This window comes from Spermophilus citellus (assembly GCF_964194105.1).
Source record: "Spermophilus citellus genome assembly, contig: SCAFFOLD_114, whole genome shotgun sequence".
NCBI lineage: Eukaryota > Metazoa > Chordata > Mammalia > Rodentia > Sciuridae > Spermophilus > Spermophilus citellus.
In genome coordinates this window covers 1,109,337-1,125,980 of record NW_027672907.1, presented here as the reverse complement: position 1 = coordinate 1,125,980, position 16,644 = coordinate 1,109,337, and positions in this window count along the sequence as shown.

Here is a 16,644-nt window from a genome sequence, read left to right as displayed (position 1 = left end):
TTCGGTCCCTGGCACACTTTCCCTCTCAGTATGCATGTGGTGCCAGTTATTGTTGTCATTTCCTCATTCAGTGGGGTTTTCCTCCAAATATCAAATAGGTCACCCCCAGACAATAGCACGGGAAATAAGTTACAAATTCTAATCTTTCCCTCCATCTCATAAAATTGAATAACGGATGGGGAAAATTTTGATTCATTATTCATTTCCTAATTTAAAAAAAATTCTTCATAGTTGTAGATGGACAGAATGCCTTTATTTTATTTGTATATGGTGCTAAGGATGGAACCCAGTGCCTTGCACATGCCAGGCAAGCACTCTGCCACAGAGTTACAGCCCCAGTCCCATTTCCTATTTTTTTTCACATATAATTATTGTTTTTAACATTGAAATTTTTCTATATTTTTTAATAAAGAAATCTTGCATAGGTAGTTAAGCTATGGAGAGGAAGAGACGCCCTTTTGCAATTAATTTTCTTTGAAATGACTGAAGTTTCAATAAATCTAAAAAATTTTAAATCAGTGTCTACCTTATTAGATTTTTCTTCCAGAGCAACATGAATGAGGCCTGTAAAGTATAATATTAAGCCAAACAGAAAATGTTTAAGGGTTATACTTTTTTTCAAGGTAATAATAAAACGTCTATTTTATTTACAATAGACAGCTCTGTATCAGCTGTCTCATTTACATTTGTTTCTTCTATTAGATTTGTTGTCATTTCTACCATGGGCTGGGTTTCAGAATTTGAATTTATGAATACTTAATGACAGACCCAACTATCTGAATCACTCTAAATTTCATGAGAGTATAGATTAAAACTAGGTCTTGAAATTCATTGTAACCACTATCTCCTGATGGTCACAGAGAGAGACAAGGAGAACCAAGAGACCCAAGAGATACATATCCCATAGCAGGTAGAGAGAGGAGATGTCAATATTCTATAACCAGCAAGAGTTAAAAGTGAACATTATCTTTTAAAATCTCCTAAAAATCTCTCAAGTTTCTCTTGAAGTAAACCCATCAAGGACAGCCTCTCAATGTGCTCTTGGCAATCAGTTTTGCTGTGTTTTGGTTTTATTTCCAGCATTGTAAAATATCTCCATGTTTGTGCTGAGCATCCCATATTGTGGTTGGCTTAAGTTTAGAGGCCAAGTTTTATTGGGGGTGGGGGGAGGTGTAGGCAACATGTTTAAAATGCTACACCCACACTCGGTGCTGCAAGATGTCCACATCGTGAAAGCACCGGAAACCTGCACAGAGGTGACAGAAGCTTCCCACAGATTCCTTCACAATATTGATTGAGCACCCACAGTGTTCCAGGCACCATTTTACATCCTTGTCACAAACAATGTAAAGAGAGCAAAGTCTCTGACATCACAGAGCTCACCATCCAGAGAGGAGAGGCAGACATATGCATATAAGGCAACATGTAGACTAAATGATCAGCACCAGGGGAAAAGGGTACAGAAGTCCAAAAGAGAATGCCTTGGGGGATGCAATGAATTACTGACACATGGTGCTACTGGAGCAGGTGTTAAAGACAGTGCCTGCAGAAGCCATATTGCTCTTTGGAGGAAAAGCACCGCAGCTGGAGGAAAGAGTGGGTATAAATGCTCTCAGGAAGGAGCACAGTTGAGCCTGAGACAGGCAATGCCAATATGTATATTGTCTCCACAGTTGAGCAAGTGGAATTGACTCTTTTTTTAAGTAAATATATATATACAGAGATCATGTGTTAAGGCATATAGATGGATTCCTATAATGTCAAATTTTAGTACTTCCTATAGACCAAGTGGCATTCTAAGTGCTTTATATGTATTGCTTAACTTCTGTAACAAATCCTCTGGGGTAATTACTATTACCACCACCTGCAGAACAGGCAAATGAAATTTAGGAATGGTGAGTAGCATCTGAAGGGCCTGGAACCAGAGATCAGCAAAGCCTTAATTAGTATGTAAGCCATTTGATTCCAGAGCCTAAACTGGTAAGCTACCAGGCACATGCAAGTGGCCTTAAGTCCATGGGGAATTACCATATAGACTACTTTTTCAAAACAGGTTATATAATTGAGGCATGCTTTGAGGTATGCTGTTTATAACAACACCTACAAACAGAAAAATCCTACATACTATGTGTTCCAAGGCCATCAAAAATACCCAACAGGCACAGCTTTGGGTCTTCACAGAGCCTACCATTTTCCAGTACATCTTAAGTGATTCAGCATGCACATATTTGAAGAGGCAATACATTTTTCATTAAAGCAGCCTGAAAATGCAAACCAAGCTTTTAATAGAGTTTAGTTGTATGACATCTTCATGCTATAGTTTCGACTACATAAACATCTTTGCCATATTCAGCAACTTCAGTTTAGATACATGAGGGAAGTACTATGATCAGACAAATTAAGAACTGAAATTAAGTATTATCAATTCTCATAAAATACAGCATTCCAAAGCTAGGGAGGCCACTCTTCAAATGAAACCAATGGGGTGATTAACCATTTCAAATTCTTGTCACACGATCTCTAACAAAATCACAAGTGCTCTTTTCAACTTGCCATTTCTTCTTTAAAAAGGAAACATGCATATGTTGTAAAGGTGCATTTCTGTGAGTTATTTTAGTAGAAATAATTTAAGAAAGTGACAAAAAAATTAGAGATGAAAACCACATAGGAATAATGGATGTTGTGCAAATATGAAAGTCCAATACTCAAGAAACTGAGTTCTATTCTATATTATTAGTATTTTGATATAACCATATTGCAGTTTCACTATAAATAAGACTGAATACTGTCTCATAGCACCCATTATTGACACTTGATATATAAGGAAATAATAGTTGTTCATAAGATTAAGATGAAAATATTTTAAAATGTAGTACATACATTCCCCCCCCCCACTTCCTAAATATGTAGCTCTTCTTATTTCTTTTCTGGGGCTTAACAAAGATATTATCACAGTCATGTATTTAAATAAAATTTTACTTAAGTAAGGAGAAAGTGTTGATTCTGATGCTTTACAAATGACAAGGAATTTAACGTTGTAAAAACTCCATCTGGAAAAATCTTCATCCTTGAGCAAGCATCAGATAAGCTCTTCTCAGCTCTCTTTTGGACCAGGCGTTATTTCTGAGCCTTGTTAAGTAGTTTAGCAACAATTCTCCCACCCTGAATCTGATTCCATGCAGTATCTGGTCACATTTCTTATCCTACCCTTGAGATCTGATCACATGGCTTGCTTTCAGCAAAAGCCCTGTTAAGTCAGTTTAGCAAGAGCCCCTTACCCTTGGTGTCTTCTGGTAATTTTCTATCCACTCCCCCCCCCTCACTCTGCTAGTTAGCTACAGCAGGAAAGGAAAAGTATGTCTTCCTTCCCCTTTAATTCATTGTCACAGAGGTCCCTGTGACAACAGACAGACAAGTGACAAACATACAAATTTATTAACATTTTACCTGACTTGCACTAAAAAAATGAAGACAACAATTAGAACCCAAGTGTTTTTAATGCCAAGACTAAATAAGAGTAAAAACAGTGTGGGGAAATACACATGGAGTATCAGGCAAGTGCAGTGAACTGGGGAGACTTTAGCACAGCCTTTTGTTCAGATTCCTGTCACTTTGTCTTTGGAGATGAGGGAGCCTTCAGGTATGCAGAGAGCACCACTCACATGAGGGTCTCAGGACCTGCTTGAGGTCAGAAAGTTCTTCTTTCACTTGCCATTTCCCAAATTCCTTCAGCTTAAAATATCTAATATACCAAGCTGCCATATTTTGTGACAGCATCTCCTGAACCCTGTCACTATTAATCCCCAGGTATCTTTACTATATTTGGAGTTGAGCTTGTTTTCTCTTCCTGATCCTAACAGTCTTGACCCCCTATCACAATAGTGCTAAATAAATTCTTCCTTCCCACTTTGAAATGTGTCTAAATATGTTTTTTTTTTCTTTTACAAGGACATAGGACCTTCAAGAGAAATTAATCGACCAATCTGTTAGCTTTCCAGGATCTGCCAACTTATTTGTCTTTAAGTAGAATATAATGTATCTGTAGATGCCGATTAGAGTTAAAATACGTAACAATGGGTTAGGAGCAGATGAGGAAAGTCCTGGAAACAGAAGAGGGGTGGAATGCTAGGGAGGAATGAAGACTACACTCACAGGCAGCTTTTTGTTACTGTTAATATGTTTTTGAATAAAACAAAGCTCCATAAGACCAAGGATCAGAAACATGAATGCCTATAAAGATAAGAGAGGCAGAGGAGGCTAACTATGGCATTCCAAAGAATGCATAAGGGCTATAGGGGTCGGGGAGAACTGTTCTCTGCAGGTGGCATGAGGCCACCCTCCCAGGTGGGAATGGGGGCCAGTGTGGGTAGAACTGAATTCTCAAAGAAACCAGGAAATGAGTTTTCCTGGAGAAGAAACTGTAATTTTAGTGTGTGGTCCCACAATTCAAACAATTATAGCTACATCTCCTTACAAAGGATACTCCCACAAAGAAATGTGAGTAAAAATAAACATGCTTAGAAAAATATAATTAAGTGAAGTTCCCCAAAGGTTCTGATGTTCTTAAAACTACCACACACAAGTTGATTTTCCTTATAACCAAGAGCCACTTAAGTTCCTGCTCGTCTCTTACATCTTCTGGTCTTTTCTGATGTGAATATATACCCCACTTCCCATACACACTAATGCACAGACATTTTTTAAACACTATTGTTTAAAAAATGATTGCATGTGGATTGTGATGCATGATAATACCCCAAGGATGGAAGAATTGTAAATTCAACTTAGTTCAGCCAGACTATCTCTGCAACTAGCCCACACCAGCAATTCGCCAACAAGTGGGTTGTATTAACCCTGTCTTCCCAGCATGAGGCTTAGAAAAATCAAACAGAAGAAAAACAGTAACCACTTCAGAAATACATTTTTTTTTCATTCTGTCTAATACAAAGTTACTCAAATGTAAACAAAGAAAAGTGAATGTACCAGAAACCAGACTGGGAAACTTGTCAGAAAAAAAAGTACTGTATCTGAATAAATTGAAAAAGAGTTCTATGGTTGAAAAGAGTTTGAAGGTATATACAGGTGGGATTAGACTAAACTTGATGCTGTCACAACTGAAGCTGAGAAGTGGAGCATCTATCTTGCTGAAAAAGAAGAATAAGATTTTTTGATTCCTACTGATTCATAATCTAGGTACAAGGAAGGCTATTTATATACCAAAAGAAAGCAAGAGTTTGGTCTATAAATTTGGATGGGTGTGAATAAACCTAAGATCAAAGGTGTTATTTCAATAATATCTCTGGGCCAATTTAATAAAACCAGATAAAATACAGTGAAAAACTAATAGCAATTTCTCTTGTGATTGTTACCTATTATTTTCTGGGTTCACCAACTTACCTAACTCCATTTTCTAACTACAATATACAAGAAACTGAGGGGAAAATATGAAATGAAAGTATATGTGCAATATTAGAACATATTTTACTCATCCAGTCAATCTGGTGATATTGGAAGGTATGTGTTGATAATGCGTAAAAGTCATGGAATGCAAGGGTCTATAGTTTTCCCATGTCACAAAGCTCATTCAGAGTTTTGGGAGAACAATATGGGTCCTTTCCCATTTATATGAAATGTGTCTTAACTGCTCACTGGACAAATTATTATTAACCCTGTCAACATCTAGCATATAAAATTGCTGAGTCAAAACTAGAATTAATCTACTAGTGATTTCAGAAATTCATGTAGAGATGACCAATTGCTGATTATGGGTCTCACAAGAATGTACCTTAACGGGCACTTGCCTATCACACACAGATGTGACAGGGCTGTATGAAATATCACCCACTGTGCACTTAAGAGCGGCCCACGTGTTACTATCTTCAAATTCTGTTATTTTCTTGGGATTAGCAAATATTCTGACGAAACCTAAAGTAATTTACCCTGAGTTCTACTCCCTTATAACCTAAACTTTCTTCCCCTCCATACCCAGGTCTGTCCCATCCCATATTTTCACAGTCAGTCCCTAGGAGAGGGTGATCCTTTAAGATCTTTAGTATTTTAAATCTCATATTCAAATATATACTCTCTTTAACAACCCTCTTTTTTGAGTTCTTCTTATCTTATCCATATCCCTTTAATTTCTTTCATCTGTCTGATTGCTTTGGCTAGAGTTTCAAGAACTATGTTAAATAGAAGTGCTGAAAGAGGGCATGCTTGTCTTGTCCCAGTTTTTAGAGGGAATGCTTTCAATTTTTCTCTATTTAGAATGATGTTGGCCTGGGGTTTAGCATAGATAACCTTTAAAATGTTGAGATATTTTCCTGATATGCCTAGTTTTTCTAGCATTTTGAACATGAAGCAATGCTGTATTTTATCAAATGCTTTCTTTGCATCTATTGAGATGATCATATGATTTTTATCTTTGAGTCTATTGATGTGATGAATTACATATATTGATTTCCATATGTTGAACCAACCTTGCATCCCTGGGATGACCTACTTGATTATGGTGCACTATCTTTTTGATATGCTTTTGTATTTTATTTGCCAGAATTTTATTGAGAATTTTTGCACCTATATTCATTAGAGATACTGGTCTGAAGTTTTCTTTCTTTGATGTGTCTTTGTCTGGTTTTAGAATCAGGGTGATATTGGCCTCATAGTATGGGTTTGGAAGTGCTCCCTCTTTTTCTAATTCATGAAATAGTTTGAGAAGTATTGGTGTTAGTTCTTCTTTAAAGATCTTGTAGAACTCAGCTGTGTATCCATCATTTGCACATGATATGACTCTATAGTTAAAAGACACAAAAATTTACACCAGAAATCTAGAACTAATAAATGAATTCAGCAAAATAGCTGGATAAAAAAATCAACATTCATAAATCAAAGTCATTTCTATATATTAGTGGAGAAATCCTCAGAAAGAGAAACTAGGGAAACCATCCCATTTACAATAGCCTCAAAAATATATATATGTATACTTGGGAATAAACTCAATGAAAGAGATGAAAGACCTCTACCATGAAAACTATAGCATGCTAAAGAAAGAAATTAAAGAAGACCTTAGAAGATAGAAACATCTATCTTATTCTTGGGTAGGCAGAATTAATATTGAAAAAGGACCATACTACCAAAAGCACTGTACAGATTCAAAGCAATCCCAATCAAAATACCAATGACATTCCTCATAGAAATAGAAAAAGTAATCATGAAATTCATCTGGAAAAATAAGACACCCAAAATAGCTAAAGCAATCCTTAGCAAGAAGAGTGAAGCTGGTGGCATCACTATACCAGACCTTAAACTATACTACAGAGCAAAAATAGCAAAAAAAAAAAAACCCAAAAAACCAACCAACCAACCAACCAACCAAACAAACAAACAAAAAAACAGCATGGTATTGGCACTAAAATAGAGCTGTAGACCATTGGGTACAAAACAGAGGACATAGAGACTAACCCACATAACTACAGTTATATTAGACAAAGGTGCCAAAAATGTACATTGGAGAAAAGATAGCCTCTTCAAAAAATGGTGCTGGGAAAACTGAAAATATACATGTAACAAAATGAAATTAACCCCCTATCTCTCACCATGCACAAAACTCAACTCAAAGTGGATCAAGGACCTAGGAATTAAACCAGAGACCTTGTACCTAATGGAAGAAAAACTAGGCCCAAATATCCATCATGTTGGATTAGGCCCCAACTTCCTTAGTAAGACTCCTATAGTACAAGAATTAAAACCAAGAATCAGTAAATGGGATGGATTAAACTAGAAATCTTCTTCTCAGCAAAAGAAACAATAAGTGAGGTGAATAGATAGCCTACCTCTTGGGAGCAAATTTTTATCCCTCACACATCAGATAGAGAGTACTAATCACTAGGATATATAAAGAACTCAAAAAGCTAAACACAAAATAAATAAATAAATAAATAAAAACCACAACAACAAATAACCCAATCAATAAATGGGATAAGGAGCTGAACAGATACTTCTCAGAAGAGGATATACAATAAATCAACAAACATATGAAAAAAAATGTTCAACATCTCTAGCAATTAGAGAAATGCAAATCAAAACTACTCTAAGATTTCATCTCACTCCAGTCAGAATGGCAGCTATCAAGAATATAAACAATAATAAGTGTTGATGAGGATGTGGGGGAAAAGGTACACTCATACATTGCTGATGGGACTGCAAATTGGTGCAACCAGTATGGAAAGCAGTATGGAGATTCCCTGGAAAACTTGGAATGGAACCACCATTTAACCCAGCTATCCCACTCTGTGGCTTACACCCAAAGGACTTTAAAACAGCATACTACAGGGACACAGGCATATCAGTGTTTATAGCAGCACAATTCACAATAGCTAAATTGTGTAACCAACCCAGATGCCCCTCAGTAAAGGAATGGATAGGGAAACTTTGGTATATATACACAATGGAACATTACTCAGCATTAAAAGAGAATAAAATCATGACATTTACAGGTAAATGGATGGAGTTGGAGAATATAATGCTAAATGAAGTAAGCCAATTCCAAAAAAACCAAAAGCCAAATGTTTTCTTTGATATGGGGATACTGACTCATAATGGTGATGTGTGGCAGAGAAGCATGGAAGGAATGGAGGAATTTTATACAGGGCAAAGGGGAGGGAGGAAAGGGAGAGGGCAAAGGGGAGGGAGGAAAGGGAGAGGGCAAAGGGGAGGGAGGAGAGAGAGGGGGCGAAGGGGTAGGAATGATGGTGGAATGAGTTAGACATCATTACCCTATGAAGATGCAAATGATATGAAAATACTTTGTGTACAATCAGCTACTTGAAAAATCGTGCTCTATATGTTTAAGATGAAATGAATTGTGTTCTGCCATTGTGTACAACAAATTCAAATAAATAAATAATTTAATAAAAAAATACAGAAAAAAAAAGCCAACAACCCTCTTTTGTATCTTGTAAATTCACACTTACTTTTTGGTATGGTCCATTCTTTTTCATTTACCTTCAAAATTCTTTACAGAATAAGTTTTATACTCCTCATTACCAGTCCTCCATTTCCTTTACACCTTAAAAACTTCTCGTACCACTACAGTGAAAATACTCTTCAAGGCTATTAATGTAAACTTATTCTCTAAAATCCATGAATGTTTTCAGTACTCCTATTGCCTGTTAGCAGTAGCGTTCACTATTCACCAACTTTGATTTCTATGTCCTGTTCCTGTCTTGGTTGTCTTCCTTAGCCTGTATTCCCAATGTAGAAATTCCCAGGGGTCAGAAAAACTTTTGTGCACCACTCCTTTGATGACCTTACTTCATTCTGTTGGTACCTCCTTTCTGCAAACAATTGCCACATCTCTACCCCTACCTATGCATGTTTTCCCAACTGCTTATTTCATAGGAATGTCCCCGAGAAAACTAGAATAGCTACTTCTCACACTGAATTTACTAAGTCCAAACTTAAGATTTTTCTCTTGAAACAAGCATACCCCTCTGATGACCCTATGTCTGTTTACGTATTTTTTTCCTAAGTTAATCTAGATTAAAAATTTTTGGCTATACATTGTGGATAACTCATTTTCCTAGTCACATCCTATTAAATAATCTACTGCTTATTTTTTTCTTGTATGTTCTTTTCTACTCTCCTCATTCCTATATCTTAGTGTCTACAACATCATGCCCTTATTATGACCGTGACCTTCTATTTATTTTTCTTGTTTGTCTTTGCTCTGGTTTTATGTTAATTTTCAGGTCTATCTTCCCCTATCCTTCCTCTAACTTTATTTATGTCTGTGCACCTACCTGCCAGGATTCCCTCCTTTCTCCTCTTGCTAGATTCTTCACCTATAAACATTCAATTGTTTCAAGCCATTTTCAGCTTGCCAACTCTGACTTGGTGCTTTTTCAGATCAATCCAGCTGCGAGTGATTTCTCCAGTACACTTTGCTAGCACAGCTTCTATCTCTCAGGAAGCCTTGATTAGACAGCATTATTTACTGCCCTGACACATGAGGACTGGGATTCACATATTCTCTCCTCCTCTATTTTTCCACATTAGCTTGTATATTTCTCAAGGCCAGAGTTAATTTTTCATAACTTTGAAATTGTATTGCACTTGGCAGAGTCTTACATACAAAGGTGGAACTTGTTTAAAACAAAAAAATAAGTAGAAATGAGCTCAGACTAAAAACAATCATATCCACAAGAATATAAGATCTGATCATTGGTCATTACATTCTCTTGACTCCAGAGTTGATAAAAAGTAAAAGCAGAAGACTCTGTACTACGTAAAATTTTCCTATTTAAAAAAAATTCAAATCCATAAGTTAATGCAGAATTTGGCTTAGATCCCACAGGAAGAACAAAGCAGTTCCATTCTCATGTTCCTGCAGTCCTCAAGAGTCAGCATTTTTTGATGTGCAAAAGTGGGTGAGAAGGCAGAGAAGATTGATGTCTTTTTAAAATAACTCCACAGAAAGACTAATGTACTTACAGAAATGAAAAACTAAAGTTAGAAAAACAAAATGAATTTTGGTAAAGTTTTCTTGTTATAGAAACATCTTTTCACATAATATGAGCTCTAATTTTGGAGAAACCACCCCCAAGATCAACTAAATAAGATTGAAAAATTGGTATCTGCCATTTTTGAAGTAATACCTGGATTATACACTGAAAATCAATACACAATTCTCTAACTACGCATTTCAGTAAATGGTAAGAGACTGAACACTTCTGAAGAAGACACAAGACCATAGTCTAAAACTTACATCGTGCCTGATAATTTAGAGTTCTTCCATCATTTTTGCATTTGATCTTTGAAATTCTTTGTGTGTAAAATAATCAAAAAGTCAACAATTTAAAACTAATTTATGTAGAACCACATGGTTTTTGTAGAAAAAACAAATTCATTAAGGAAACAACTTTATTTTATTAGGAAAGAACTACATCCCAGAGAAAATCAACAATCTTTGAAAACATAATATTAATAAGCAGTTGTATACATATTTTATTTTGTGCAGTTGTAACCTGACCTAATTATATGGCTAAAAGATTCTCAGAGTCCCCCTACACAGCTCCTAATCATGCTAGTTGCAGGGATATTTTAAAAAATGTAAGAATATTCTTTGTTAAAAATAAGAGTAAAATTAGATTACCATGTAGATGTGAAAAATGCAAATGGCAGTGGAACTTAAATAGAGAATGAAAATTGAGGTCTGTTTGCTATGCTCTCATAAGCAGGTAACTAAATTGTATTCAGATAAAGCATATAAACAGCAAAGAATATTCTGTTAATTTTTTAAAAAATGTTTTAGTTGTAGGTGGACACAATAACCCCCATTCTTTTTTTTTTTTAATATGGTGCTGAGGATCGAACCCAGTGCCTCACACATGCTAGGCAAGCGTTCTGCCATTGAGCCACAACCCCAGCCTACAAAGAATTGTTCTTTATGAACAAAGGTAGTAAACAGCAAGTTGATGTTAGGTGGATGCTTTAATTTAGATTAAATGCAAAACTCCTAATAAATCATAGCCTATTAAATAGGTCTCATTGTTTCAATTTAGATTATTACCATGGTTTATGTTTTATCATTCTTGCCTCAGCGAAACCTTACTTAACTAGAGTAATAAAATCCAGAACTTAATCCTAAAGCAGATTATGAAAAAATATATCTGTTGATTCATCAATCATAAAGTCACTTACTTATGGCTGAATATGAGCTTCATATCCTAGTCAAGTCTGATAGATACTTAATTTGCTAATACTAGATAAGGAAAATATCATTGGAATAAATGTATTTTCAAAAGTTTGAGCATGTTTATGAATCAACATTTTGGGGGCCCAGGAAAAAATAGCTTTGAGTTGGAGATTAAATATTGACTTCATGATTTGTCTAGTCATTTAGAATAAACAATCTCAACAGTCAGGCTTGATATGCAGTGCCCGAGTATCTTTTTCATTTCTAGTATAGGTCAGATAACTTAGTTCTTCTCTCACTATTCCATGATATTGTGCTGAAGACCCCCATCTGGCCAACCACTTAACAAAGTAAAAGTAACCCTCAAATGGCACAAAGTGAATAAAAGTTGAACTAAATTCCAGTATTACATATATTTAGAGCATCATATTAATCAGTGTAAAAAGAAAAAATAAAGAAAACCCTGATCCCTGCCTTCTATGAAATACAATAACAAGTTTAAGACTGTAAAATCAACTTTTTTCTTAGAAAGACTGCACAAAGATGCCCAAGTTGGGCATTTACAAGGCTATCCCTTCTGTGTTTCCTAATTTAAGTTCCTAACAGTCAGGCACTCTTGCCCATTATTTTCACTCCTATATATATAAAGTGTCTAGAATAAGACCTAAGACTCAGTAAATGTTTACTAAATAAATAAGGTGATTACTATTATTTTTGTTTCCCAGACTTCTGCTTGTATTTCATCTTAAATATATTGCCACATTTTTTCAATAAAGCTTTCCCTTATAAATACACCATGGTTTTGATTACAAGGTGATTCCACTTAATTATGATGCTGTGTGAATCCTTAACTTCTCTAACCTTCTGCCCAATGGGAATTGTGAGAAAGGAATGAAAAAACTCAAGAGTTAAAACCTAACGATGTCAGCCATAAAGAAAAATGAGATTATGTCAGTTACAGGAAAATGGATGGAACTAAAGCCCTTATGTTAAGTGAAATAAGTCAAACTCAGAAGGTTAAGGGTTGTATGTTTTCTCTAATTGGCAGAAGCTAGAGAGGAAAAAGGAAAAAAAAAGATGGGGATCTCATGAAAATTAAAAGAAGATCAGTAGAGAAAAGGGACCAAGGGGTGGGAAATGACAAGGGAGGGGAAAGAGCTGGGGAGTGATATTGGCCAAATGATACTGTTGCATATAGAAATATATAACAACAAATCCCACCAGTATGTATAATGCACCAGTAAAAAAATGTGGGAAGAAAAGAACAATATAACCTAGAAATGTGATTGATAATATAATAAATGCTTAAAACATTTAAGCCATCATTGTTCTTACCATTGGGATTATTAAATTATTTTCTTCGTTGTAAAGAATTTATCAGTTTTTGAAGCATCACACAATTAATGTGAGGGGAATCAGAAGAGTCATTGTAAAACATGGTGTCTTGCAATACTGAACACTTAAAAGAAATTAAGAGGCCCACTCTGTGACTTCCCCATTTTCTCCCCTGACATAGTCATAAGAGCTTCATTAACTTCCTTCTCTCTGAAGACACAGGGACACATCAAAGAATCTGAGCACATAGGCCTTATTAAGCTTCTTCCAATTAATTATCATAACAGGTTACCAATTTGTTCTCCAATTGTACTTCTACACAATCAGCCATAATAAAAACCAACAACACAGATTTCCTTATTTCTTTGTGTCTTCATTTCTGAGGGTTCCCTTGCCATGTAAAACTTCCATTAAACAAATGTGTATGTTAATCTGTTTTTTGTTACACAGGTCTCTGCCATGAACCATGTGATAAACAAGGAAGACTTATTACATTACTTTTCCTTTCCAAAAAAAAAAAAACCCACTTCCCATTTAAGACTCTTTTAGCAACATCAATCCTCCACTTCTGTGCTCCCAGAGGACTATACAGCCTCTAGAGAAACTGCCACACTATATCACTGTATTTCAATTAGTTGATGACATTGGGTCTCCTCTGCTATACTGTGTGGTCTTGTAGAGTACAATATGAAATCTCCGCATCCAGTCACAAAATAGGCACTTTACAGACATTTGCCCAATAGATGAGCTACTATAGCGAAATGAAACTGATCCCATTATTTGTACTCACCTCACACTAGTACTTTCATTCCTGTTTTAAAATTACATTTCTTGATATATGGTCTATATCTGGAGAGCAGGGCAGAAATTTTTAGCATTGCAGAGGGAGGTAGAATGCATATGAGAATAAAAACAATGGGCTAGAATTCAGTGAGGTGCTGCAAAAACAATGCTTAGAAGATGGATACAAAACTAATTCTTATTTTCTCCAAAATAGCTATTCTATTTCAATAGTAATGATATAATTTATATCCATTTTATGTTATAGAAGTGTGACTACTCAAGGAAAACTTGCAATGAAAACAGTTTTTATAAAGTTGAAAAGCAGTTCTCAGAAATGGGTATTATAAAGTCAAAAAGATACATGCTTCAAGATCTACCTGTTATCTGAGAATTAAATAATAGGTATTTAATACCTCATCAAAAATTTAAAAAAACACTTTTCAAAGAATTTTAAAAGTCATCCAAATGTAAAGTATTTAGAAAAACTAAAACCTGTATGCAAATGATACAAATTTATAGTGCTTTACACAGCTAGAAAACATCAATTTTACCTCTGGAGTCGGGGAAGAAGCTTGAGACTAATAGATTTCTTTGTTGGACTAGCTGTATCATTGGCATTCAAAATAGGAGATTAGGACAAAACCCTAGTATCATGATGCATCGAAATCCCAAAACTAAATTCATTGAGACTGTGCCTCTGAATAATGCTTCTCATTAGAAATGTACTTACATTAGGCCTCAGCCTGGCTGCCAGATCATAATACTTCTCCGCTGCTTCATTCAGGCTAGCCTGTCTGTAAGGAAAAAAAAAATTACATCTTTGTATTTAAAAAATTGCAGATAGGTGAACAGAATCATCATGCAAAAAATATTAACTTTAAAAAATTACAATCACACCAATTAAAGAGTAAGTCGCCCATACAGAAAACTGAGTGCTTGCAATGAATGTGTTATTATGTTTAAAGCACTGTAAATAGTATCTCAACATAATCCTATTCAGTAGGTATTGGTATTTTAAATTTACACATATAATTTTCTTAGCTAAACCACATAATGTTGAGACACCAATCTCAACATGATGTCTCAGAAAAATCTTCTTTTTAAAAAAGTAAGTTGTTAAAATTAATATTTAGTTGAGCTTTTTATGGAAATAGTGAACATTTACAAGTTTAAAAAATTTTGTTCATTCTATCTAGAAAGTCACTATCTCAGGGGAACCTTTGCATTTTGTATAGTCCCCCTCATCCCCCCACCAAAAGAAAAGCCAAATTATCCCTCTCTTTGCTCTCTGGCCACTAGAGTGGGCAACATGACCTAATGAATGTCAGATAATTGAACGTTCTCACTTGGAATTTTAATTCCTGACTGACAGAAAGATGAAAGGATGGCCATAATTCACTGACATTGTAGAAGCAATGTGGTTGTGTCCTGGCCAGACTCTCCCTATAAAGGATTGCTACAATATCACACTCCCTTGGCCATTGGGGCTACCTTATTTCCTGTTGCTTCAAGCCTTCCCACTTTCAGTAAATTAAATTCCCTTAGCCTTCAAACAGCTGGGTCAGCTATTTGAACAAATATTACATAAGTGATAAGACAAATATCACATGAGTGGCAAAGCTGATTTATACAAATAAGATGCACACTGAATTTTACAGATAAATCTGTTTACTGCCTATTCTTGTAATTCACAGGAAAAAAAAAAAAACTAGGTTCTGCCAATTTATTAACAGAAGAAATAAAATGTCAGATGTTGAAAAACCCAGTTAGTTAGTCTTCAAAACATAAAATAAGAGGGGTACAGGGGTACCTTCCTGTAATCCCATCTACTTGGGAGGCAGAGGAAGGAGGACCGTAAATTTGATGCCAGCCTAAGCAACTTGGTAAGACTCTGTCTCAAAAAAATTTTTTGAAGGGCAGGGGGATATAGGGTGTCCCAGGTTCAAACTCCAGCACCACTGAAAACAAAATAGAATGTTTTATGATCATACCATCATGTATCATTAGATACTTCTTCAAAGACAGTAGAATATAAGATCAAAGGACCTTATACATGTGGAGCCGGAATCTTGTGACCATATTTGAAAGGTATCGAAGAAATGCTATTGGAAAATGGCAAATCAATTACAGATGCACACATAGCATAACTATGATTTGACAAGAGTAGTAAATGGTTGTAGGTCCTACATGTAATATGGAGTAATGTTCTCTTAAAACTGATGTGTCTTAAGCTTTTGTGACAAGATGACAGAGGTGAGTCACGAATAAAGATGATAAAACCAAAATTAACTTAGTCAATTAGAAAACCACATTGATGTTTTAAAAGAAAAGGCTAACTAGCCATACCTATAAAGTTGAATTTGTACTTTGGTCAAGCCAAATAAAAACCATAAATACATACCCCAAGCAACCATATAAATTATGGGAATAACTGAAGATAACATCTCTCTGGAGAGCAGGACACATTTTTCTAATTTTTAAGGAAAAATAATTAGAAACACTGCTATTTTTAATGGAAGTTTTAAAGAAAGTAAAAACCCTTGACCCAAGGCTCCACTGGACCCATGACATGTTACAATGTGCTGCTGCAATTTATATTCTCATAAATGTTAAAGTTCAATTTCAATATGTCAAGAAAAGTTCTTTAGTCTGGTATGAAACAGTAAAAATTCACTCACTAGGGTATTTAATGAAGGTTCCCTCCACCAAATTACAGAATCACTTTGGTTCAGATTCATTTTGGAAATTTGAACCAGAATTCATGAGGTCATGCCCTGGAAGGGTTTTCTCTAGAGGAAAATACAAGGCATGGAGGAAGGAAATTAGAGTAACTT